Consider the following 25,097-nt stretch of genomic DNA (forward strand, 5'->3'; position numbering starts at 1 on the left):
CCAAAATCCTAAAGGGAACCAATTCCCGTCACGGAACTTGCTTGCACTGTGCAAACACGCAAAACTGTGTTTCTGTGGATCCATCCCTCCCACGGGTCTGCCTCCCACCCGGTGCCACAGGGCCCCTCCCAAAGCGGACCACCAAAGGCAAAGTGAGCTGAGCCTGCCCCTCCTGCCCCTGTGCACCTTGCGGATCCACCCCTGCTAATACACCAGATCCCATCGAAGCATTACCACAAGACTGGCAGTGTGCAAGTAGCCCAGACAGAGGCCATACCACTCCACAGTGAGTCCTGCCACTGGAGAGGGGAAGATAAGGTACACACCAGTCTGACTGTGGCCCCAGTGGTGGGCAGGGGCAGACATCAGGTATGACTGGGGCCCCACCCACCAACACAAGTTACTCCAGACAGCACAGAGGAAGAGCCCTGCAGTTCCCCACCACTCCAGGGACTATCCAAAATGATGAAACTGAAGAATTCTCCTCAAAAGAAACTCCAGGAAGTAGCGACATCTAACAAACCAATCAAAAACGATTTAAGCAATATAGCAGAAAATGAATTTAAAATAATAGTCATAAAATTAACCGCTGGACTTGAAAAAAGTATAGAGGACAGCAGAGAATATATTACTACAGAGATCAAGGGACTAAGAAATAGTCAGGAGGAGCTAAAAAATGGGATAAACGAGCTGCAAAATAAAATGGAGGCGACCACAGCTCTGATTGAAGAGGCAGAGGAGAGAATAGGTGAATTAGAAGACAAAATTATGGAAAAAGAGGAAGCTGAGAAAAAGAGAAAAAAATCGAGGAGTATGAGGGGAGAATTAGAGAACTAAGTGATGTAATCAAACAGAATCATATCCGTATCATTGGTATTCCAGAAGAAGAAGATGAGAGAGAGAAAAGGGCTGAAGGTGTACTTGAACAAATCATAGCTGAGAACTTCCCGGATCTGGGGAATGAAAAAGGCATTGAAATCCAAGAGGTACAGAGAACTCCCTTCAGGCGTAACTTGAATCGATCTTCTGCACGGCATATCATAGTGAAACTGGCAAAATACAAGGATAAAGAGAAAATTCTGAAAGCAGCGAGGGATAAACAGGCTCTAAATGTAGACACATAAGAGTACTGGCAGAACTATCTACTGAAACTTGGAAGGCCAGAAAGGAATGGTGGGAAATCTTCAATGTGATGAACAGAAAAAATATGCAGCCGAGAATCCTTTATCCAGCAAGTCTGTCATTTAGAATAGAAGAAGAGATAAAGGTCTTCCCAAACAAACAAAAACTGAAGGAATTCGTCACCACTAAACCAGCCCTACAAGAGATCCTAAGGGGGATCCTGTGAGACAAAGTACCAGAGACATCACTACAAGCGTGAAACCTACAGACATCACAATGACTCTAAACCCATATCTTTCTATAATAACACTGAATGTAAATGGACTAAGTGCTCCAACCAAAAGACATAGGGTATCAGAATGGATAAAAAAACAAGACCCATCTATTTGTTGTCTACAAGAGACTCATTTTAGGCCTGAGGACACCTTCAGATTGAAAGTGAGAGGATGGAGAGCTACCTATCATGCTACTGGAAGTCAAAAGAAAGCTGGAGTAGCCATACTTATATCAGACAAACTAGACTTTAAATTAAAGGCTATAACAAGAGATGAAGAAGGGCATTACATAATAATTACAGGGTCTATCCATCAGGAAGAGCTAACAATTATAAATGTCTATGTGCCAAATATGGGCGCCCCCAAATATATAAAACAATTAACCACAAACATAAGCAACCTTATTGATAAGAATGTGGTAATTGCAGGGGACTTTAATACTCCACTCACAGCAATAGATAGATCATCTAGACACAGGATCAATAAAGAAACAAGGGCCCTGAATGATACATTGGGTCAGATGGACTTGACAGATATATTTAGAATGCTGCATCCCAAAGCAACAGAATATACTTTCTTCTCGAGTGCACGTGGAACATTCTCCAAGATAGATCACATACTGGGTCACAAAACAGCCCTTCATAAGTACACAAAAATTGAGATCATACCATGCACACTTTCAGACCACAATGCTATGAAGCTTGAAATCAACCACAGGAAAAAGTCTGGAAAACCTCCAAAAGCATGGAGGTTAAAGAACACCCTACTAAAGAATGAGTGGGTCAACCAAGCAATTAGAGAAGACATTAAGAAATATATGGAAACAAACGAAAATGAAAATACAACAATCCAAACGCTTTGGGATGCAGTGAAGGCAGTCCTGAGAGGGAAATACATTGCAATCCAGGGCTATCTCAAGAAACAAGAAAAATCCCAAATACAAAATCTAACAGCACACCTAAAGGAAATAGAAGCAGACCAGCAAAGATACCCCAAACCCAGCAGAAAAAGAGAAATAATAAAGATCAGAGCAGAAATAAACAATATAGAATCTAAAAAAACTGTAGAGCAGATCAACGAAACCAAGAGTTGGTTTTTTGAAAAAATAAACAAAATTGACAAACCTCTAGCCAGGCTTCTCAAAAAGAAAAGGGAGATGACCCAAATAGATAAAATCATGAATGAGAATGGAATTATTACAACCAATCCCTCAGAAATACAAGCAATTATCAGGGAATACTATGAAAAATTATACACCAACAAACTGGACAACCTGGAAGAAATGGACAAATTCCTAAGCACCCACATGCTTCCAAAACTCAAACAGGAAGAAATAGAAAGCTTGAACAGACCCATAACCAGTGAAGAAATTGAATCAGTTATCAAAAATATCCCAACAAATAAGAGTCCAGGACCAGATGGCTTCCCAGGGGAATTCTACCAGACATTTAACGCAGAGATAATACCTATCCTTCTCAAGCTATTCCAAAAAATAGAAAGGGAAGGAAAACTTCCAGACTCATTCTATGAAGCCAGCATTACTTTGATTCCTAAACCAGACAGAGACACAGTAAAAAAAAAAAAAAAAAAAAAAAGAGAACTGCAGGCCAATATCCCTGATGAATATGGAGGCAAAAATTCTCAATAAGATACTAGCAAATCGAATTCAACAGCATATAAAAAGAATTATTCACCATGATCAAGTGGGATTCATTCCTGGGCTGCAGGGGTGGTTCAACATTCACAAATCAATGTGATACATCACATTAATAAAAGAAAAGATAAGAACAATATGATCCTGTGAATTGATGCAGAAGAAGCATTTGACAAAATTTAGCATCCTTTCTTAATAAAAACCCTCGAGAAAGTCAGGATAGAAGGAACATACTTATACATCATAAAAGCCATTTATGAAAAGCCCACAGCTAACATCATCCTCAATGGGGAAAAACTGAGAGCTTTCCCCCTGACATCAGGAGCACGACAGGGATGTCCACTGTCACCGCTGTTGTTTAACATAGTATTGGAAGTTCTAGCATCAGCAATCAGACAACAAAAGGAAATGAAAGGCATCAAAATTGGCAAAGATGAAGTCAAGCTTTTACTTTTTGCAGGTGACATGATATTATAAATGGAAAACCCAACAGACTCCACCAAAAGTCTGCTAGAACTGATACATGAATTCAGCAAAGTTGCAGGATACAAAATTAATGTACAGAAATCAGTTGCATTCTTTTACACTAACAATGAAGCAACAGAAAGACAAATAAAGAAACTGATCCCATTCACAACTGCACCAAGAAGCATAAAATACCTAGGAATAAACCGGACCAAAGATGTAAAAGATCTGTGTGCTTAAAACTATAAAAAGCTTATGAAGGAAATTGAAGAAGATATAAAGAAATGGAAAAATATTCCATGCTCATGGATTGGAAGAATAAATATTGTCAAAATGTCAATACTACCCATGCTATTTACACGTTCAATGCAATCCCAATCAAAATTGCACCAGCACTCTTCTCGAAGCTAGAACACGCAATCCTAAAATTCATATGGAATCACAAAAGGCCCCGAATAGCTAAAGTAATTTTGAAGAAGAAGACCAAAGCAGGAGGCATCACAATCCCAGACTTTAGCCTCTATTACAAAGCTGTCATCATCAAGACAGCATGGTATTGGCACAAAAACAGACACATAGACCAATGGAATAGAATAGAAACCCCAGAACTAGACCCACATACGTATGACCAACTCATCTTTGACAAAGCAGGAAAGAACATCCAATGGAAAAAAGACAGTCTCTTTAACAAATGGTGCTGGGAGAACTGGACAGCAACATGCAGAAGGTTGAAACTAGACCACTTTCTTACACCATTCACAAAAGCAAACTCAAAATGGATAAAGGACCTGAATGTGAGACAGGAAACCATCAAAACCCTAGAGGAGAAAGCAAGAAAAGACCTCTCTGACCTCAGCCGCAGCAATTTCTTACTTGACACATCCCCAAAGGCAAGGGAATTAAAAGCAAAAATGAACTACTGGGACCTTATGAAAATAAAAACCTTCTGCACAGCAAAGGAAACAGTCAACAAAAGTAAAAGGCAACCAACGGAATGGGAAAAGATATTTGCAAATGACATATCAGACAAAAGGCTAGTATCCAAAATCTATAAAGAGCTGACCAAACTCCACACCTGAAAAGCAAATAATCCAGTGAAGAAATGGGCAGAAAACGTGAATAGACACTTCTCTAAAAAGACATCCAGATGGCCAACAGGCACATGAAAAGATGCTCAACATCGCTCCTCATCAGGGAAATACAAATCAAAACCACACTCAGATATCACCTCATGCCAGTCAGAGTGGCCAAAATGAACAAACCAGGAGATTATAGATGCTGGTGAGGGTGTGGAGAAATGGGAACCCTCTTGCACTGTTGGTGGGAATGCAAACTGGTGCAGCCGCTCTGGATAACAGTGTGGAGGTTCCTTAAAAAAATTAAAAATAGATTTACCCTATGACCCAGCAATAGCACTGCTAGGAATTTACCCAAGGGATACAGAAGTGCTGATGCATAGGGGTACTTGTACCCCAATGGTTATAGCAGCACTTTCAACAATAGCCAAATTATGGTAAGAGCCTAAATGTCCATTTAGTGATGAATGGATAAAGAAATTGTGGTTTATTCACACAATGGAATACTACGTGGCAATGAGAAATAATGAAATATGGCCTTTTGTAGCAACGTGGATGGAACTGTAGAGTGTTTTGCTAAGTGAAATAAGTCAGGCAGAGAAGGACAGATACTGTATGTTTGCACTCTTATGTGGATCCTGAGAAACTTAACAGAAGTCCATGGGGGAGAGGAAGAAAAAAAAAAGAGGTTAGATAGGGAGGGAGCCAAAGAATAAGAGACTCTTAAAAACTGAGAACAAACTGATGGTTGATGGGAGGTGGGAAGGAGGGGATGGTGGGTGATGGGTATTGAGGAGGGCACCTTTTGGGATGAGCACTGGGTGTTGTATGGAAACCAATTTGACAATAAATTTCATATTTTAAAAAATAATAATAATAAATAAAAAATAAAATAAATTAAATGTCTTAAATGAGGAAGCACATTTTAGAAAATAGGGCAAAGAAATGATTCATAATCCTACCATCACTTTTTGAACATTCTAAGAATTTTTCAGTTGCAGCTACATCTTACATATCTGTGATCAGCGTGTCTACAATTTTCATCTAATATTCTATCATATGCCTTTCATGTGTTTGATATTTCTTTAAAATTATAATTCTTTATGTCTGAGTGGGTGGACTCTCCCTCATAATCTTTTTGTTCGTAGATAATTTACTTGCCTTCATTATTTACTAGCCTAACTTTCTTTTTATAATACATAAAAATTATTTGTAATGTCTAAAACACATCAAAAATATTTGAAATATTCTAAACGTACAAAGAATTATGGAGGATGGTAGGGGAAATACCCGGATACACATTCCCTAGAGTTAACAAATGTTCTAATGTTATTTCAAATCATGATGTCAGAGTTTGGATTATGTAACACATCAGGATAAAAGTCTGGACTTCCAGGAGGGGCTGCAGCTATAGAACCTGGCATATTAAGTAATCAGTCTTTTTCTGCCACAGGTTTTATGATGGGTGACAGCAGATATTGGCTATCACAGATCCGGACATGATCGAAACAGTACTAGTGAAAGAATGTTATTCTGTCTTCACAAACCGGCGGGTAGGTAGCAGTTTATTTTTAAAGCACTTATTTATTTGCAAAATTTTCATTTTGAAATAATTATAGATTCACTGGAAGTTGTCACAGGAAATCCTATGTCATGTAGCCTTCAAACTATTTCCCCCAAGGAACGTCCTGAAGAACTACAGTACAGTTTCTAAGCACATATTGCCATTGGTTCTAGCTACAGAGCTTATTCACATTTCAGCAGTTTTGTTTACCCCTGAAATGTGTGTGTGTGTGTGTGTGTGTGTGTGTGTGTGTGTGTGTGTGTGTTGCTGTCTGAACATTTATCTTACATGTAGATTAGTGTATCCACCACCACAATCACGTTACAGAACTGTTCCATCACCAAAAGTCTCCCTCTTGCTATTCTTTGTAGGCACAGTGTGTAGCTTGTCTATTCGTTGTATCACGGTCATCAGCAGACCAAACATGTTTTTATTTTGATAAAGCCAATTTATCCTTTTTTCCTTTTATGGGTTATGACTTTGGCATCAGGTTTGAAAACTCTTCACCTATAGAGAAAGAGAAGACCAAGTGAAGAAAAATGAAAGAAAGAGAATGGGTAAAGCTCTCCTCTTTGAAATTAACAATTTAGAATTTCTTTTAAATTTCTTAATTAAAATGGGTATCTATATACAGATGCTTCTTACTTTGTAAACATATTAGTTTCTTATCAATAAAGTGTTTGTTAGGCCTATTTGTTTTTAAGTTCAAGTCCAGAATATATTTGTGTGAACTAGGTTAGTAAGTGAGTTCTTCAAAGGTTTGCATTTTTGCATATTCCATCCCAATGATGTCTCTCTTGTTAGGGATATTTTTACAGAATCGTTTACTGGTATACATTTTGTTATTAACAGTAGTAATCTGCATACTGTTATCATATTTGAATCCATAATACCAGATAAAAGTTATACTTGTGATGAAAATTTTATCAATGGTATTTTACCTGATTAGCCTTTAATTTTTCAAACTCCTATATTTCTCCTGAATTAAAAGTAGGTTTTTTCATTTAAAAAAAAAAAAAAAGAAAACTCTTCACCTAGTCCTAAGTCCCAAGGATTTTCTCCAAGTATTTAATTTTATGTTTTACATTTACATGTATAGTTTTATGTAGTTTTATGTTTTACATATATAATGTAAATCTTACATAATTTTATGTTTTACATATAATTCTATTACCCACTTTGGTTTGATTTTTTGGTGTTAATTGTAAGATGTAAAGTTCAGGTCAAAGCTCTTTCTTTTTGGTTTTGTTTGTTTTTGACTTATAGATATCTGTTTGCTCCAGCACCACTTGAGAAAAGACTGTAGTTCCTCCATTTAATTGCTTTTGCATTGATTATCATTAAATCATCAAAAATCAGTTTGGCCTATGTGTGTGTGTGTGTGTGTCTATTTCTCATTCTCTGTTCTGTTCATTGCTCTCTGTAACTATACCTCCACTGGTGTCAGGCTATCTTGATTATTGTAGCCATATAGTACTCCTGGACATCATGTCCAGTGATTCCTCCCATCTTATTTATTTATTTTTTAAGGATTGCATTTTTAAGTAATTTCTACATCCAACATGGGGCTCAAACTCACAACCTTGAGATCAAGAGATGCATACTCCACTGACTGAACCCAGTCAGGCACCCTAAGTTTTATTATTATTATTATTATTATTATTATAAATGTTTACTTATTTTTGAGATAGAGTGAGAGATAGTGCAAGCGGGGGGGGGGGGGGGGAGTGGGCACAGACAGAGGGAGACACAGAATCCGAAGCAGGCTCCAGGCTCTGAGTGGTCAGCACAGAGCCCGATGCGGGGCTCGAACTCACAAACTGTGAGATCATGACCTGAGCTGAAGTCCGATGCTTAACTGACTGAGCCACTCAGGCGCCCCAGGTTTATAATTTTTTTAGAACTACTTTAAGGATTCTAACTCCTTTGCCTTTCCATACAAATTTAGAATCAGCTTATCTATGTTTACAAAAAATTTTCTGAGATTTTGATAAGAATTAATTTAAACCTATAGATCAATTTGTAGAAAATCTATATCTTTACGATATCATATCTCTCAATGCGTGAATGCAGTATTTGTTTATTTAGGTATTCTTTGATTCTTTTCACCAATGTGTAGCTCTCAGCACAAGAAAAATATACATGTTTTGTTAAATATACATCTAAAGTATTTCATCTTCTTTGAGTGATTATAATTATTTTGTATTTTTAATGTGTTTTGACATATTCCTATAATTGTATAGAAATGTGGTTGATTTTTGGGTGTTGATCTTGTTTCCTACAACCTAGCTTGGCCCATTTATTAGATGCAGAAGTGTTCTTTTTTATATTCCTCAAGATTTTCTTTAAAAAATTTTTTTGACGTTTATTTATTTTTGAGAGAGAGAGACACACACACACAGAGCACAAGCAAGGGAGGGGCAGAGAGAGGAGACACAGAATCTGAAGCAGGCTCCAGGCTCTGAGCTGCCAGCACAGAGCCCGATGTGGGATTTGAACTCATGAACTACAAGATCATGACCTGAGCTGAAGTCGGACACTTAACCAACTGAGATATCCTGGTGCCCCAAGTTTTTCTACATTGACGATACATCACCTGAAACAGGGACATTCCTATTTTTATCTTTCCAGCCTGTATGCCTTTTATTTCTTTGTTTTGTTTTATTGCACTAGCTAGGATTTCTACTACAATGTTAAATAAGAGTGGTGAGAGTGAACATTTTTGCCTTGTTCCTGATGTTAGGAGGAAATATTCAGTCTTTCACCATTTAAAAATTTAGATATATATTTTTACAACAAAAACTGTACATATTTAAGTGTGGTATTTTACTTTATATATATATATATATTTTTGAAGTGATTATGGCAAATAAATTAACATATCTGTCACCATCCAGAGTTGCTTTGTGTGTGTGTGTGTGTGTGTGTGGTAAGAACATGTAAGAACTACTTTTTAAGCCAATTTCAAGTATATAGTACAGCAGTAATAATTATGATCACCGTGCAGTATATTTGGTCTCCATCTTTTAACTGAAAGTTTGTGCCATTTGATTAAAATCTGCCCTTTACCCTCCTCCCCAGCCTCTGATAACTACCATTCTACCTTCTGTTATTGAGCTTGACTTTATTTTTCTAGATTCCACTTATAAGTGAGATCATGCTATACCTGTCCTTCTGTGTCTGGCTTAGTTCTCTTGTCATCTTGTCCATGTTGTCCAGGTCCACCCATGCTGTTGGAAATGGCAAGATTTCCTTCCTTTTTAAGGCTTAGTAATATTCCATTTTCTTTGTCCATTCATCACTCCATTTACACTTAAAGTAATTTTTAACAGGTTAGGATTTACTATTGTCATTTCAGTAATTCAGGTGTTTCATAGATGAATTATTCTTTCTCCCTGTCTTCCTCTGTGATTTCATGGTATTTTTTTTTTATAGTGGTATGCTTTGAATTTTTTCTCTTTATTTTTTCTGTATCTACTCTAGGTTTTTGCTTTGTAGTTACCAGGAAGCTTACATAAAACATCTTAGAAGGGCGCCCAGGTGGCTCAGTCGGTTAAGTGTCTGACTCTTGATTTCAGCTCAGGTCAAGATCTCACAGTTTATGAGACAGAGCCCCACATTGGGCTCCATGCTAACAGTGCAGAGCCTGCTTGGAATTCTCTGTCTCCCTCTCTCTCTGTCCCACCCTCACTCACATGTATACTCTTTCTCTCTCAAAATAAATAAATAAATTTTAAAAATAACCAGATTTAAGACAAACAAACAAATCTTATTGATATAGCATAGTCCCTTGATCTCTGTAGCAATAGATTCTCTGCTGTCCTCTATGCTTTTTTCAAGCCCAGTGATTAATTTTATGACTATTATTCTAAATTGTTGTTCCATTATGTTGCTTAAATCGTTTTTCATCAATTCATTACCTGTCGCTACTTCCTGGAGTTCCTTTTGGGGGGGATTCTTCCGTTTCATCATTTTGGGTGATCCCGGTGGTAGCTCCAAACTGCAGGGCACTTCCCCTGTGCTGTCTGGAGTAACTTGTGTTGGTGGGCGGGGCCACAGTCAGACCCGATGTCTGCCCCCAACCCACCACTGGGGCCACAGTCAGACTGGTGTGTACCTTCCCCTCTCCCAGTGGCAGGACTCACTATGGAGTGGTGTGGCCCCTGTCTAGGCTGCTTGCACACTGCCAGGCTTGTGGTGCTGCTTCGATGGGATCTTGCCAAGGGCGTGTTAGCTGGGGTGGATCCGCAAGATGCACAGTGGCAGGAGGGGTAGGCTTAGCTTGCTTTGCCATTGGTGGTCCCCTGCAGGAGGGGCTCTGCAGCACCAGGAGGGAGGCAGGCCTGTCAGAGGGATGGATCCACAGAAGCACAGCATTGGGCATTTGTGCGGTGCAAGCAAATTCAGTGATGGGAACTAGTTCCTTTGGAATTTTGACTGGGGAATGGGAGAGGGAAATGGCGCTTGCCAGTGCCTTTGTTCCCCCGCCAAGCTGAGCTCTGTCTTCGGGGCTCAACAATTCTCCCTCCTGGCGTCCTCTCACCCTCCCCACTCTCTGAGGGCAGAGCTGTTGACTTTTGGCATTCCAGATGTTAAGTCCCACTGGCTGTCAGAACTCACAGAGTCTGGCCCCTCTGTTTTTGCAAGCCAGACTTCGGGGGCTCTGTGTTGCTGGGCAGGCTGCCCACCACAGCACGGGCTCCCTCCCACCAGTCCGTGTAGCACACACGGCCTCTCCGCCCTTCCTACTCTCTTCTGTGGGCCTCTCATCTACGCTTGGCACCAGAGAGTCTGTTCTGCTAGTCTTCTGGTGGTTTTCTGGGTTATTTAGGCAGATGTGGGTGGAATCTAAGTGATCAGCAGGACGAGGTGAGCCCAGCGTCCTCCTACGCTGCCATCTTCCATGATCTCTCCAGCCATTCATCATTGAGATGAGGTTAGGTGTAGAGTTTTTCAATGCTCATTATTATTGAGGATGGTGTCCTCTGTTCCTAGTTTGTGAGTTTTTAATATGAATGGGTGTTAGAGATATCTGTATAAACAAAATACAGTTTTGGAAGATGAAAGAAAGATTCAAGCTCGTTGGCTTGATAGGCCAGTCCCAAACTTAGAAACAGAATTCTCTCTCTTTTTCCTTCTGACCTTTTGGGGAAAGTTCAGGGAAAGGAGTTCCATGTAACTGCATCATTTCCTCAGAAATGGCAAATAGATTCCTAATCTTTTTAGTGGTAACTACTATTTTTTTAAATGACCTTATGAAGACATCTGTTTGTGATTTTTCTCTTGCTGTAGATATATGTAAGACAGAACTGGTCTGAGGCAACATGCAGCTTGCCAGGGCTATCTGTCTATCTTCTACCAATCCAATTCTATTCTGCATAGATTAGGAGAATGAACTAGGTGTTAATCCTGTGTATTCCCCTGGAGGGGTAGTTTCCCTGCCAAATTTTCCCGTTCCATATTTAGTTAAAAAGGAGATTGGAATATAAAGGGTGGAGAGCACATCAGGTAGCTGGATGTGTCCTTCAGCTTCACAGGAAACTAGGCATTTGAGATGAATATCTATTGAGTATCTGACATTAGGCTTGCTGCTAAGTAGAGAGTCGCTAAATATTTGGTGAGTAATTTATGCCTATTTAACAAATTTTCTAATGTGCGGAGATACCCAAAACTTATGTAGGGAAAAATGTGTTTTGCTTTGACTCTAGTCTTTTGGTCCATTGGGACTTATGAAAAATGCCATTAGTATGTCTGAGGATGAACAATGGAAAAGAATACGAACAGTGCTGTCTCCAGCCTTCAGCAGTGGAAAGCTCAAGGAGGTAAGAAAAGAGCTTTCATTTAGGAAGTTAAAGAATTCACCTGGGAACAGATAGAAACTAAGATCATAGTCCATCTCTTAAGGACTATCTCAGTCTGCTAAATTTGGGTTTCCCAAAAATGGTCTTTTAGCTTCATGTCCTGGAAGAGACATGTAAGATTTGTTATTAGATGTCTCTACTGCTTCATGCTTATGAAAGCTGTGTAATTTTAGGTCTTCATTCTTGGATTTAAATCAGGTGGTGTTGGGGCGCCTGGGTGGCGCAGTCGGTTAAGCGTCCGACTTCAGCCAGGTCACGATCTCGCGGTCTGTGAGTTCGAGCCCCGCGTCAGGCTCTGGGCTGATGGCTCGGAGCCTGGAGCCTGTTTCCGATTCTGTGTCTCCCTCTCTCTCTGACCCTCCCCCGTTCATGCTCTGTCTCTCTCTGTCCCAAAAATAAATAAAAAAACGTTGAAAAAAAAATTTAAATCAGGTGGTGTTGTATTTGTGTGTAGATGTTCCCCATCATTGGCCAGTATGGAGACGTGTTGGTCAGGAACCTGAGGAAGGAGGCAGAGAAAGGCAATCCTGTCACCTTGAAAGAGTAAGTAGAGCTGCACCTGCTGGGCTTCTGGCTCTGTCATGACACTTTCCAGCTGCTGACACAGAGCCAAACTCCCACTGTTGAGTTAGTGCAGTGAATAAACAGAAGTAGGCATATGGTGCTACAAGTCCAGTGGGCCACCCAAGAAGAGGTAGCACCCCTCAAAAGGCAGGGAGGTCAGGAGAGAGAGGGTCTTCTTTTGTGTACATGAAGCAGGATTAATTTATCTGCTTGATTGTCACCTTGGATACTCTGGAAGACAAAAATACAATTAAGGATATATATATATATATAAATTGAGACTGTCCTGGGAAAACTAGTGGCATGTGATCACTTAGCTATGGCAACCTATAAATCAATTTTGGAGTGATTTAATATGTATTTTTCAACGAGTTCTTACATTTTCCAAATATGAGTGTGTCCTTAGGGCAAGCTCAGATTGCTAGAGTTGAGGAAGAGAGGGTCTTTCAGGAGCCTTAGCAGGGGGTAAAGAAGAAGGGATAACATTCCTGGCAGCACAGAATATGGTGTTGCTCTTCTGTAAAGTGCTGAAGAGGAATCAGCTCTGAGCATAGATACTGTAGTAAGAGAGGGTCCAGATCAGTTTCACCTTTCTTGACTCCTCTAGGAAGGAAGGTTTAATTATTCCACCATTTACTCTGCCCAGACACAGTGCTTATCTGGCTTCTATTGTCCATGCTCAAAACACACTACTGTAATTTGTCTGACTTTAGGTCTCTATCCCTCCATGACTGAGCTCATGGAGCTCAGAGGTGTGTCTAACTTGCCATAGTGTCACCATCACCCTTAGCACAGGACCAACTGCATCACTGACACTTCATGAGCACTTCATGAGTAGAGTGATTGTATATAGACTCTTCAGATGATCCAGCAGGTGGTTCTGAAAGTGTGGCTCTTCTCTGGACATCAGAATATACATGTACTTCTTGCTGCATGTGTTGGATGAGAATGATAAAGAGGTGCTGATTTTACATACCCATGTCTTTCATCTGTACTCAGTATTTTGGGAGCCTACAGCATGGATGTGATTACTAGCACATCATTTGGAGTGAATATTGATTACCTCAACAACCCACAAGATCTCTTTGTGGAAAATGCCAAGAAGCTCTTAAAATTTGAATTCCTTGATCCATTTTTATTATCCTTAAGTACGTGCACTATTGTTTTTTTCTTTTTCCCCCTCTCTTACTTTTTCTTCCCTTCATTCCTTCCTCCATCACCTCTTCCCTTCCTACCTTTTTACAATTTTATTGAAATATGACTTCACATAACTTATAAGTCCCCCTTTAAAGTGTACAATTCAATTTTTATGGCCTCATTGTTCACTGACCATGGAATGAATAAAGAAAATATGGTATGTATATTCGATGGAATCTTATTGAGCCACAGAAATGGAAGGAAATCTTGTTTTTAGACAACATGGATGGATCCTGAGGGCATTACTGTAAGTGAAAAGAGTCAGCTAGAGAAAGACAAATACTGAATGAGCTCAATTAAGTGTGTGTGTGTGTGTGTGTGTGTGTGTGTGTGTGTGTGTGTGTATATATATATATATATATATATATATAAAACAACAACAACCAAGAACCAGTCAAGGAGATCAGATTTGTGGTTACCAGAGGTAGGGGTGAGGGGGTAGGAATTGAATGAAAGTGAGCAAAGGTATAAACTTTCACTTACAAGGTAGATAAGTACTGGGCTGATAATATACTACGTAATGACTATAGCTAACACTGCTGTATGGTTTACAAATAGGCTGTATGCATACAAATATGTATGCAGTATTTGTAAATTGCTAAGAAAGTAGGTTCTGGAAGTTCTCATCATAACAGAAAAAAAATTTTTTGTAACTATATGAGAAAATGGATGTTACTAACCTTACTGTGGTAACCATCTCTTTATATATGTACGTCAAGTAATTATGCAGTATACCTCAACTTACATAGTACCATTATGTTTATTATAACTCAATGAACTGAAAAATGGTTTAGGTGCTTTCAAAGATTTGTGCAAATTTTACTGCAGTCCATGGTTAGAATATCATCCACTCAGAAATCCTGTAGTATTTTAGTATCACATCCCACAATTCTTAACCCTAAGAGACCACTAACCTACTTTCTGTTTTAATAGATTTGCCTCTTCTGGACACTTCATACAGAGAGTTATATAATATGTGATCTTCTGGCTGGCTTTTATTAGCATAATGTTTTCAAGGTTCATCCTTGTTGTATCATACATCATTACTTCTTTTCTCTTTTTAATTTTATTTTAGAGAGAGAGACAGAGAGAACGCATGCCTGGGGGAGAGGAGAGAGGAAGGGAGAGACTTTTAAGGAGGGAGCACAGATCCTGACTCAGGGCTCGATCCTGCGTCCCTGGGATCATGACCTAAACTGAAATCAAGAGTCAGATGTTTAACTGACTGAGCTACCAGGAGTCCCACTTTCTTTCTTTTTATGGCAGAATAAGATTCCATTGTATGGGCATACTGTATTTTGTTTATCCTTCCATCACTTGATGGACATTTGGGATGTTTACAACTCCTGGGTATTGTGAATAGTGCTGCTGTAAACATTCATATAAGTTTTTGTTTAAATACCTGTTTTGAACCTTTTTTTAATTACTCAGGGGTGGAATTGTTAAGGTATGTAGTAACTTGCTATATGCTAAGGTAAAATAAGTGTGTTTAACTTAATAAGGAACTGCCAAACTGTTTTCCACAATAGCTACACCATTTACATTCTCACCAGAAGGTATGAAGGTTCTAGTTTCTGACCATCCTTGCCAACATGTGGTTTACACTTGTCTACTGTTTTGATGATGGTCACCTTAATGGGTGTGAAAGAGTATCTTATTCTGGTTTTGTTTTGCGCTTCTCTAATGGCTAGTGAGGTTGAGTAACTTTTTATATGCTTGTTGGCTATTTTGTAACTTCTTTAGATAAATGTGTATTCAATTTTTTGCCCATTTATAGCTCAGTTGTTCATCTTTTGTTTTTGAGTTGTAAGAATTCTCTGTATCTTCTAAATAAAAGTCCCTTATCAAATATATGATTTGCAAATTTATCTCTCAAACTGTAGTTGTCTTTTCACTTTCTTCACAGTATTTTCCTGTAGCACAAAATGTTTAATTTTGATGATGTACAGTTTATGTATTTTTCCTTTTATTTCTGTGTTTTTGGTGTCATATCTTAGAATTTACTGCGAAAGCTCAGATCATGAAGGTATATCCCTTGGTTTTCTTCTAAGGGTTATAAAGTTTTTGCTTTTAGGTTTAGATCTTTGATCCATTTTGAATTTCCTTTTATATGTGGTATGAGGTAAGAGTCCGACTTCATTTTTTTTTTTTTTTTTTTTTTTTTGCATGTGGCCATCCTCTCTTGTCCCAGCACCATTTATTGAAAGACAATTTTTCTCTATTGAGTGATCTTGGAAACCTTGTCAAAATCAATTGACCATAAACACATGGGTATAATTTTGGACTCTAAATTCAATTCCATTGAACTTTATGTCTGTGCTTATGCCTGTACCACATTGCCTTGATCATTATGGTTCATGATAAGTTTTGAAATTGGAAGCCTGAATTCTACAACTTTATTCTTTTTTTTTTTTTCAAGATTGTTTCAACTGTTCTGGGTCCCCTACAATTCCATAGGAATTTTAAATTCAGTATGTCATTTTTTTTTACAAAGAAGACAGCTAGGATTCTGATATGGAATGCATTCATCTGTAAATCAACTTGAGGAGTATTGCCATCTTGGCACTATTAAGTTCTAATCCATGATCTTTGGATCTTTTCCCACTTAAATCTTCTTTATTTCAGCAATATTTGTGGTTTTCAGAGTATAAGTTTTGCACTTCTTTTGTTAAACCTATCCCTAAGTATTTTGCCCTTCTTGATGTTATTGTAAATGGAGTAAAATTCCTAATTTCATTTTTGGATTTTTTTTTGCAGTGTATAGAAATATATAGATTTTTGTATATTGATCTGGTATCCTGAAACCCTGCTAAACCAGTGTATTTTTTAAGTTATTGATTGATTGATTTGTTTGTTTGTTTGTTTGTTTTGAGAGAGACAGGGACAGCATGAGTTGAGGAGAGGGAAAGAGAGAGGGAGAGAGAAATCCCAAGGAGGTTCCACGCTGTCAGCGCAGAGCCTGATGCAGGGCTTGAACTCATGGACCATGAGGTCATGACCTGAGCCAAAACCAAGGGTCAGAAACTTAACTGACTGAGCCACCCAGACATCCCTAAACCGGTGTATTAATTCCAATAGCTTTTAATGCATTCTTTCAGATTTTCTATGTATGACATCATGTTATGTCTTTTTAATTTAAATCAAGTTAGTTAACATATAGTGTAGTATTGGTTTCAGGAGTAGAATCTAGTGACCCATGACTTACATATAACACCCAGTGCTTATCCCAACAAAGGCCCTCCTAAACCCAATCACCCATTAGACCCATGTCACCACCACCCCCCCACCCCCCGTCCAGAAAACCCCAGTTTGTTCTCTGATTTTAAAAGTCTCTTATGGTTTGCCTCCCTTTCTGCTTTTATCTTATTTTTCCTTCCCTTCCCCTATGTTCATCTGTTGTGTTTCTTAAATTCCACCTAGGAGTGAAATCATATATTTGTCTTTCTCTGACTGACTTATTTCACTTAGCCTAATACACTCCAGTGATATGCAGAAGAATGAATTTGGACCATTTTCTTACACTATACACAAAAATAAATTCAAAATGGATGAAAGACTTAAATGTAAGACAGGAAACCATCAAGATCCTGGAGGAGAAAACCAGCAGCAACCTCTTTGACCTCAGCCATGGCAACTTCTCATTAGACATGTCTCTGAAAGCAAAGGAAACGAAAGCAAAAATGAACTATTGGGACTTCATCAAGATAAAAAGCTTCTGCACTGTGAAGGAAATAATCAGCAAAACTAAAAGGCAACCAATGGAATAGGAGAAAATATTTGTAAATGACATACAGGATAAATGGGTTAGTATCCAAAATCTATGAAGAACTTTTCAGACTCAACACCCCAAAGGCAAATAATCCAGTGAAGAAATGATCAGAAGACATGAATAGACACTTTTCTGAGGAAGACATCCAGATGGCTAACAGACACATGAAAAGATGCTTAACATCACTCATTATCAGGAAGATACAAATCCAAACCACAATGAGATATCATCTCACATCTCTCAGAATGGCTAAAATTAACACCTCAGGAAACAACAGGTGTTGGCAAAGATGTGGAAAAAGGGGAACCCTCTTGCACTGTTGGGAATGAAAACTGGTACAGCCACTCTGGAGAACAGTATGGAGGTTCCTCAAAAAGTTAAAAATAGAACTACCTTCTGACCCAGCATTTGCACTACTAGGTATTTATCCAAAGAATACAAAAATGCTGACACAGGGGTACAGGCAACCCAATGTTTATAGCAATGCTATCAAAAATAGCCAAATCAGGGGCGCCTGGGTGGCGCAGTCGGTTAAGCGTCCGACTTCAGCCAGGTCACGATCTCGCGGTCCGTGAGTTCGAGCCCCGCGTCAGGCTCTGGGCTGATGGCTCGGAGCCTGGAGCCTGTTTCCGATTCTGTGTCTCCCTCTCTCTCTGCCCCTCCCCCGTTCATGCTCTGTCTCTCTCTGTCCCAAAAATAAATACAAAAAAAAAAAAAAAAAAAACGTTGAAAAAAAAATAGCCAAATCATAGAATCATGGAAAGAACCCAAATGCCCATTAACTGATGAATGGATAAAGAAGAGGTAGTACACACACACACACACACACACACACACACACACACACACACACACGAATATTATTCAGTGATCAAAAAGAATGAAATCCTGCTTTTTGCAACAATGTGGATGTAACAACATCATTTTATCTTTTTTAAATGTTTACTTACTTTGAGAGAGAGGGTGAGAGTGTGAGCATGGGGAGGGGCAGAGACAAAGGAGAGAGATAATTGCAAGCAGTTTCCATGTTGTCAGCTCAGAGCCCGACGTGGGGCTCAAACCCACAAACTGTGAGATCATGACCTGAGCTGAAATCACAAGTCAGACGCTTAACCGACTGAGCCATCTGGGTGCCCCAACAACATCATGTTATCTAATAATAAAGATGCTTTTACTTCTTTATTTCCTCTATGAACAGTTTTGTTTCTGTTCGTTTGTTGTTTGTTTTGCCTATCTTTCCTGGCTAGAACTTCTAGTACAGTGCTGAATAGAAGAGGCAATAGAAACATCTTTATTTTGTTTAATATTAGGGGAAAGTGTCCCAACTATATCTGTTAAGTATGGTGTTAGCTATGAGCTTTTCATAGGTGCCCTTTATCAGGTTAAGAATATTCCTTTACTATTTCTAGTTTGTTAAGTGTTTTTATTGCTAAATGGTGTTGCATTTTTGTCAAATTCTTTTTCTGCATGTATTGAGATGACCGTGTAGTTTTTAAAAAAGGTTTTGTGGGTCACCTAGGTGGCTCAGTCAGTTAAGTGTCCAACTTTGGCTCAGGTCATGATCTCACAGTTGGGGAGTTCGAGCCCTGCATTGGGCTCTGTGCTGACAGCTCAGAGCCTGGAGCCTGCTTCGGATTCTGTGTCTCCCTCTCTCTCTGTCCCTCCCCTGCTTGTGCTCTGTCTCTCTGTCTCTGTCTCTGTCTGTCTCTCTCTCTCTCTCAGAAGTAAATAAACACTTAAAAATTTTTTTAATGTTTTGTTGTTATACTGTATTATGTAACCTTGCATAACCTCTTAGTTATAGTGTATCCTTCTTTTGGTATGTTGCTGGGTTCAGATTGCTAATATTTCGATGAGGATATGTGTATCCATGTCATAAGATATGCTGGTTTGTAGTTTTCTTCCTCTGTGATATCTTTCTCTGGTTTTAGTATCAGAGTAATACTGGCCTCATAGAATGAGTTTGGAAATGTTCCTACCTCTTCCGTTTTTTGAAGAATTTGTGCAAAATTGGTGTTGATTCTACTTTAAATATTTGCTAGAACTCACCTGGAGCTGAGATTCATTTTGTGCATAGTTTATTCACTACCAGTTCAATCTTTTTATTTTTCTTTCAGGTTGCCTGTTTTTTTTATTTGTCACTTTCTAGTTTGTGTTTTTCTAGAAATTTTTTCATTTCATCTGAGTCATCTAATTATTGGCATACAGTTGTTCATGGTATTCCTTTTTAGTCCTTTTTATTTTTGTAATTTCTGCAGTAATCTCTCTCTCATTTATGATAATAGTAATTTGAATCTTCTCTCCTTTTTGCTCACCTGTCTAGCTAAGTGTCTTTGAAATAATGAGCTTTGGCTTCATTGATTTTTCTATTGTTTTTTTATTCTCCATTTCATAAGTTTCTGCTCTTGTCTCTATTAAGTGCTTTCTTCTACTTGCTTTGGGTTTAGTTTGCTCTTGTTTTGGGGGCATGTTTATGATAGAAAGTTGAATCATTGATTTGAGATCTTGGTTCCTTTTTTTGTTTTTTTTTGTTTTTTTTTACATTTTTTTTTTATTTTTAAGTAATCACTATACCCAACATGGGGTTCAAACTCACAGCCCCAAGGTCAAGTGTTGCAAGCTCTACCAACTGAGCCAGTCTGGCACCCTGAGATATTGGTTGTTTTTATTTATTTTTTTTTTGTTTTTTGTGGTTTTTTTTGTTTTTTTTTTTAATATATGAAATTTATTGTCAAATTGGTTTCCATACAACACCCAGTGCTCATCCCAAAAGGTGCCCTCCTCAATACCCATCACCCACCCTGCCCTCCCTCCCACCCTGCCCTCCCTCCCACCCCCCATCAACCCTCAGTTTGTTCTCAGTTTTTAACAGTCTCTTATGCTTTGGCTCTCTCCCACTCTAACCTCTTTTTTTTTTTTTTTTTCCTTCCCCTCCCCCATGGGTTTCTGTTAAGTTTCTCAGGATCCACATAAGAGTGAAACCATATGGTGTCTGTCTTTCTCTGTATGGCTTATTTCACTTAGCATCACACTCTCCAGTTCCATCCACGTTGCTACGAAATTGTGGTTTATATACACAATGAAATACTATGTGGCAATGAGAAAGAATGAAATATGGCCTTTTGTAGCAATGTGGAGATATTGGTTGTTTTTAAATGTAGTCATATATAACAGTAAACTTCTTCCTGGTCACTGCTATTGCTACATCACATGAGTTTTGGTATATCATGACTTCATTTTTGTAATCTCCAAGTAATTCCTTAGTGCCCTTTTTATTTCTTCTATGACCCACTGGCTATATAGTAATATAATGTTTAAGGTCCACATATTTTTGGGTTTACCAATGTTGTTTGCATTCTCAATTTATAATTTTATTCCATTGTGATTGAACTGAATGCTATGTATTATTTGCAACATGACAACACTTGCTTAAAAAGCATGATTAAAGTATCATATTATAGTTTGTTTGTCCAGAGACTCCGGTCCAAAAATAAAAATCTAACAGATCCAAGAATGTCATCCTGTTCCTCTAGTTACCCAGAGATAAGGAAGAGGGCACTGATCTCACTGCTGTAGTGGTGGTTCCTGTGTGTGATTTGTCCTGGCTCAGCGATTGGCTTGAGGTCATAGAGGGAATGACTCCTGGTTTCAATGACTCCTGGTGTCTTTTACTCTTCTGATTGAAGGGAAAGTTATAATTATTCCAGGTAAATTTTGCATTTTCACTGTGCTTTCCATTGTTCTTTTTCCTTACAGTACTCTTCCCATTCCTTACCCCAATTTTTGAACTCTTAAATATCTGGCTATGTCCAAAAAGGGTTACTGATTTTTTCACAAAATCTGTAAAAAAGATGAAGGAAAGTCGCCTCAAAAATAAACAAAAGGTAAATCCAGTAGTGGTTACACGCGGGTGTTCGCTCTTGATTTTTTATTGAGTTGTGTACATCTCACGTGTGCACTTCTATGTATGTTTTATGGTAGGTAGAGAACCGTAGGGTTTAGAACAGGAGAGTTCTAACATTTTAGAAAGAATGAAAAAGGTGGAGATTAAGGAAGGAGATAAGAAAATGAGCCACAGAAAGAATTTTTATTTTTTTTAAATACAATTTATTGTCAAATTGGTTTCCATACAACACCCAGTGCTCATCCCAACAGGTGCCCTCCTCCATGCCCATCACCGACTTTCCCCTCTCCCCCACCCCCCATCAACCCTCAGTTTGTTCTCATTCCTTAAGAGTCTCTTATGGTTTCCCTCCTTCCCTGCCTGTAACTTTTCCCCCTTCCCCTCCCCCATGGTCTTCTGTTAAGTTTCTCAAGATCCATATATAAGTGAAAGCATATGGTATCTGTCTTTCTCTGCCTGACTTATTTCATTTAGCATAATACCCTCCAGTTCCATCAAAAGTTGCTGCAAATTGCCAAGAGAAAGAATGTTTAAAATTTAATAATAAGCATGGCAATTAGTGTGTCACTGCATAAAATTTGGTGAGAGAAAAACTACCATTTCCCTTCAACTATTTGTCAAAGGGTAAAAATTACTGTGTAAAATCATTTTCCTCATAGTAAATTTCCCAGATCTTATGCTGCAAAGAATCCCTTCAATTCCAAGCCTCTTATTTTAGACATTCTTCAGTGGAAGGTACCATCAGCCACCTACCTGGTGGAGTATAGTCTCTGTTAAAATTGAGCTTGTCATTGTCTGGAGTGGGCAGGAGTCTTCTCTGGGCACTGAGGCTATAAGCTGGCTAAGTCAGCTCTGCCTTCATGAGGCCTGGTGGCTCACACAAGGATGTGTGTACAATAGGGAGACAGGGCTGTGTACCCCAGGATGTCACTGAAGATTGTGCAGAGTTTTGGGAGGGTGAGACATTGGAAGATGCTGACACAGTAGCTCCCCATGGACTCTGCAGAGGTCAGAGGATTGGTCTATGTGGCCAAACATTAAAATAAGGCTGATTTAAAAAGGACTGGCATCAGAGACTTTCTCCTGAGCAAGCAGGAATGAGAGGAGAGGGAGCAGACAATTCTTTGGCCAGGAAGCTGTGTTCAAAAGCCAGAGAAGCTGAGGATCAGAGGGAGCAAGAACCAAGAAGCAGTGGGACACAATGGCTGCATTCCTGTCAGGGAAACATCTTGCTCTCGTAGATTTGTAGCTGAAAGTTTTGTTTTGTTTTGTTTTGTTTTGTTTTGTTTTGTTTTGAGAGAGAGAGCACGAGTAGGGGACAGGTGAAGGGAAAGGAAGAGAGTAGGCTCCACACTCGGGGTGGGGGAGCCTGAGGACCCTGAGATTATGACCTGAACTGAGATCAAGAGTCAGCCCTTTAACTGACTGAGCCACCCAGGCACCCCAGTAGCTGAATGTTTTTGTTCACTGATGACTCAGACAACACAGGTCAGACTTCTGGAAGTAAAGAGGCCATATTTTCAAGAAAGAGGTTAAGTGCTGCACCTCTGATTTATTTCTGACTTCCCAAGTAACTTTTTGTCATTGAAACTTCTCTTTCTGCTTCCAGCACCAAGTAGATTTGCTTCAGCTGATGATTAACTCCCAGAATTCCAAAAAAAAAAAAAAAAGACACCCATAAAGGTAAGCAAGGAGAGAGTCAGAAGGTGAGTGATGAGGTGACTCAGAGGCAAGGGGTGGCTCTGAGATGTGCAGGAAGGTTTTTACCAGATTTAATTTCTGCAAATCAAAGAATGACACATGTTCAGTTACAAACAGTAGCAGAAGCACTTTCCAGAAATACGCAGACACAACTTTGTTCAAAGTTTAAAGGGTAACCATAGACAAGAAAGTCAGTTCTCTGTAGATCACCTAATTCAGAACCTTTGGGGAACTTGTTTCCAATGTCAATCCTCTGGCTTAATCAAGACCCACTGAATTTGAACCTCAATCTGGAAATTCACATCAAGACTCCATCACACAGGAGACACATGGCCCCAGAGTTGGTGACCTTAACTTGGAACACTTGGTTAAGGTTGTGTTCACTGGCTTAATATACTGTAAAGTTTTTATTTTATTTTATTTTATTTTATTTTATTTTATTTTATTTCACGTTTATTTATTTTTGAGAGAGAGAGAGAGAGAGAGAGAGAGAGAGAGACAGAGTGTAAGTGAGGGAGGGGCAAAGAGCGAAGGAGACACAGAATCCGAAACAGTCTCCAGAGTCTGAGCTGTCACACAAAGCCTGACGTTGGGCTTAAACTCACGATCTGTGAGATCATGACCTAAACCAGTCAGCCACCCAACCAACTGAGCCACCCAGGCACCCCTGTAAAGTTTTATTTTTTATTTTTTGTAATTAATAAGTAACTTGTTCAGGATGCCTTTCTGACTGTGTAAATACTGTGATTCTCTTCAAATTTTCACATACTGCTTTTATTGTCCATGGATGATATTTGACTGAAACCATCATTACCATGATGGTTCTAGAATGGTGACTTTCTAATTCCATCATTTCTTCTATGTTTATGAGTTAATGTTTCATTGTTAATAAGCTTTTCATTCTCTCTCAATTAATTTATTTATATATGTCAGTATGATCTCATGTATTACTAATTTAGTCTCCTACGTCATTTTTTATTTAGCTCCTCAGTTCTCTCAGATTTGTCCTCTGGAAGACTTTTCAAGTCATCTCCTGTGTATTCTTTTTTTTCTTTCTTCTTTTTTTTTAGGTTTTTAATAGACTTTATTTTTTATAGCAGTTTTAGGTTCACTGCAAAATTGAGTGAAAGGCACACAGCTTTCCCATATTTCCCGCTGCTGCCACCTACAGACAGCATCCCCCATTAACAAAATCCCTTACTATGTGGCACATTTGTTACAATCAATGTCCCTACAGTTACCCATTATTACCACCCAAAATCCATAGTTTCCATTATAGTTCACTCTTGGTGTTGTGCATTCTATGGATTTTAAAATACATATAATGATGTCTATCCACGATTACAGTACATGGGGTATTCTGTATCCTTTTCCCATATCTTTTTTTGAGCCTTCTGATGTGAGACATTCCAGGTTCTTTTCTGTTTCCCCTGATGGAGCCCTGGAATCAGCCATTTCTTCAAGAAGCCCTGTTTCCTTTTAGTGAGAATAGTATTTAGAAACCAAAATCTGGGATCTAGGAGTGCTCCTTGCCACTATATTTATTTGCTTCTATTTCCTCCCAGTGGACCAATATAAGAACATCAAATGTATTTACACAGGACTGATAAACATAATCATTTCCATATCTATCCATAACCAGTAATGTAATGATGGTCTCTGTGTCTGAAAGAAAAAATAGCCTTCAGGGAATTTGTTTCTATGACAGAAATATTCCCATCATGGTTAATTTCAGGCTATCTATGGTTTGACAACCATCTCATAAAACTCTTGAATATTTAATAGTTGATTCTAGCGAATAAGGATGGGATTATGCCATCACACCACTAAAATATATCTCTACCTATATATACATCTCCTTCTATCCATCTATCTCTTTCATTCTACCACTTTCTGTGGTGAAGAAAATATTCTATATATACCTATTTCAATACAGAACCACTAA

The 25,097-nt window shown here is 38.7% G+C and overlaps 1 protein-coding gene and 1 pseudogene across 2 annotated transcripts in view; one reads left to right on the forward strand and one right to left on the reverse strand.

Moving 5' to 3' along the window:
- TRIM4 (tripartite motif containing 4) overlaps positions 1 to 25,097 on the reverse strand; it is a 423,353-nt gene that overhangs the window by 287,232 nt on the left and 111,024 nt on the right. The gene's annotated exons all lie outside the window — the stretch shown is intronic.
- Positions 1 to 25,097, forward strand: part of LOC132677245 (cytochrome P450 3A12-like) — a 124,985-nt pseudogene that overhangs the window by 49,029 nt on the left and 50,859 nt on the right. The window contains exons 4-8 of the transcript XR_014136330.1: positions 6,046 to 6,145; positions 11,865 to 11,978; positions 12,472 to 12,560; positions 13,581 to 13,729; positions 21,304 to 21,431. The product of XR_014136330.1 is annotated as a cytochrome P450 3A12-like (transcript). The remainder of the gene's footprint in view (positions 1 to 6,045; positions 6,146 to 11,864; positions 11,979 to 12,471; positions 12,561 to 13,580; positions 13,730 to 21,303; positions 21,432 to 25,097) is intronic.

This window comes from Panthera onca, chromosome E3 (genome assembly GCF_046562875.1).
Source record: "Panthera onca isolate mPanOnc1 chromosome E3, mPanOnc1 haplotype 2, whole genome shotgun sequence".
Classification (NCBI taxonomy): Eukaryota; Metazoa; Chordata; class Mammalia; order Carnivora; family Felidae; genus Panthera; species Panthera onca.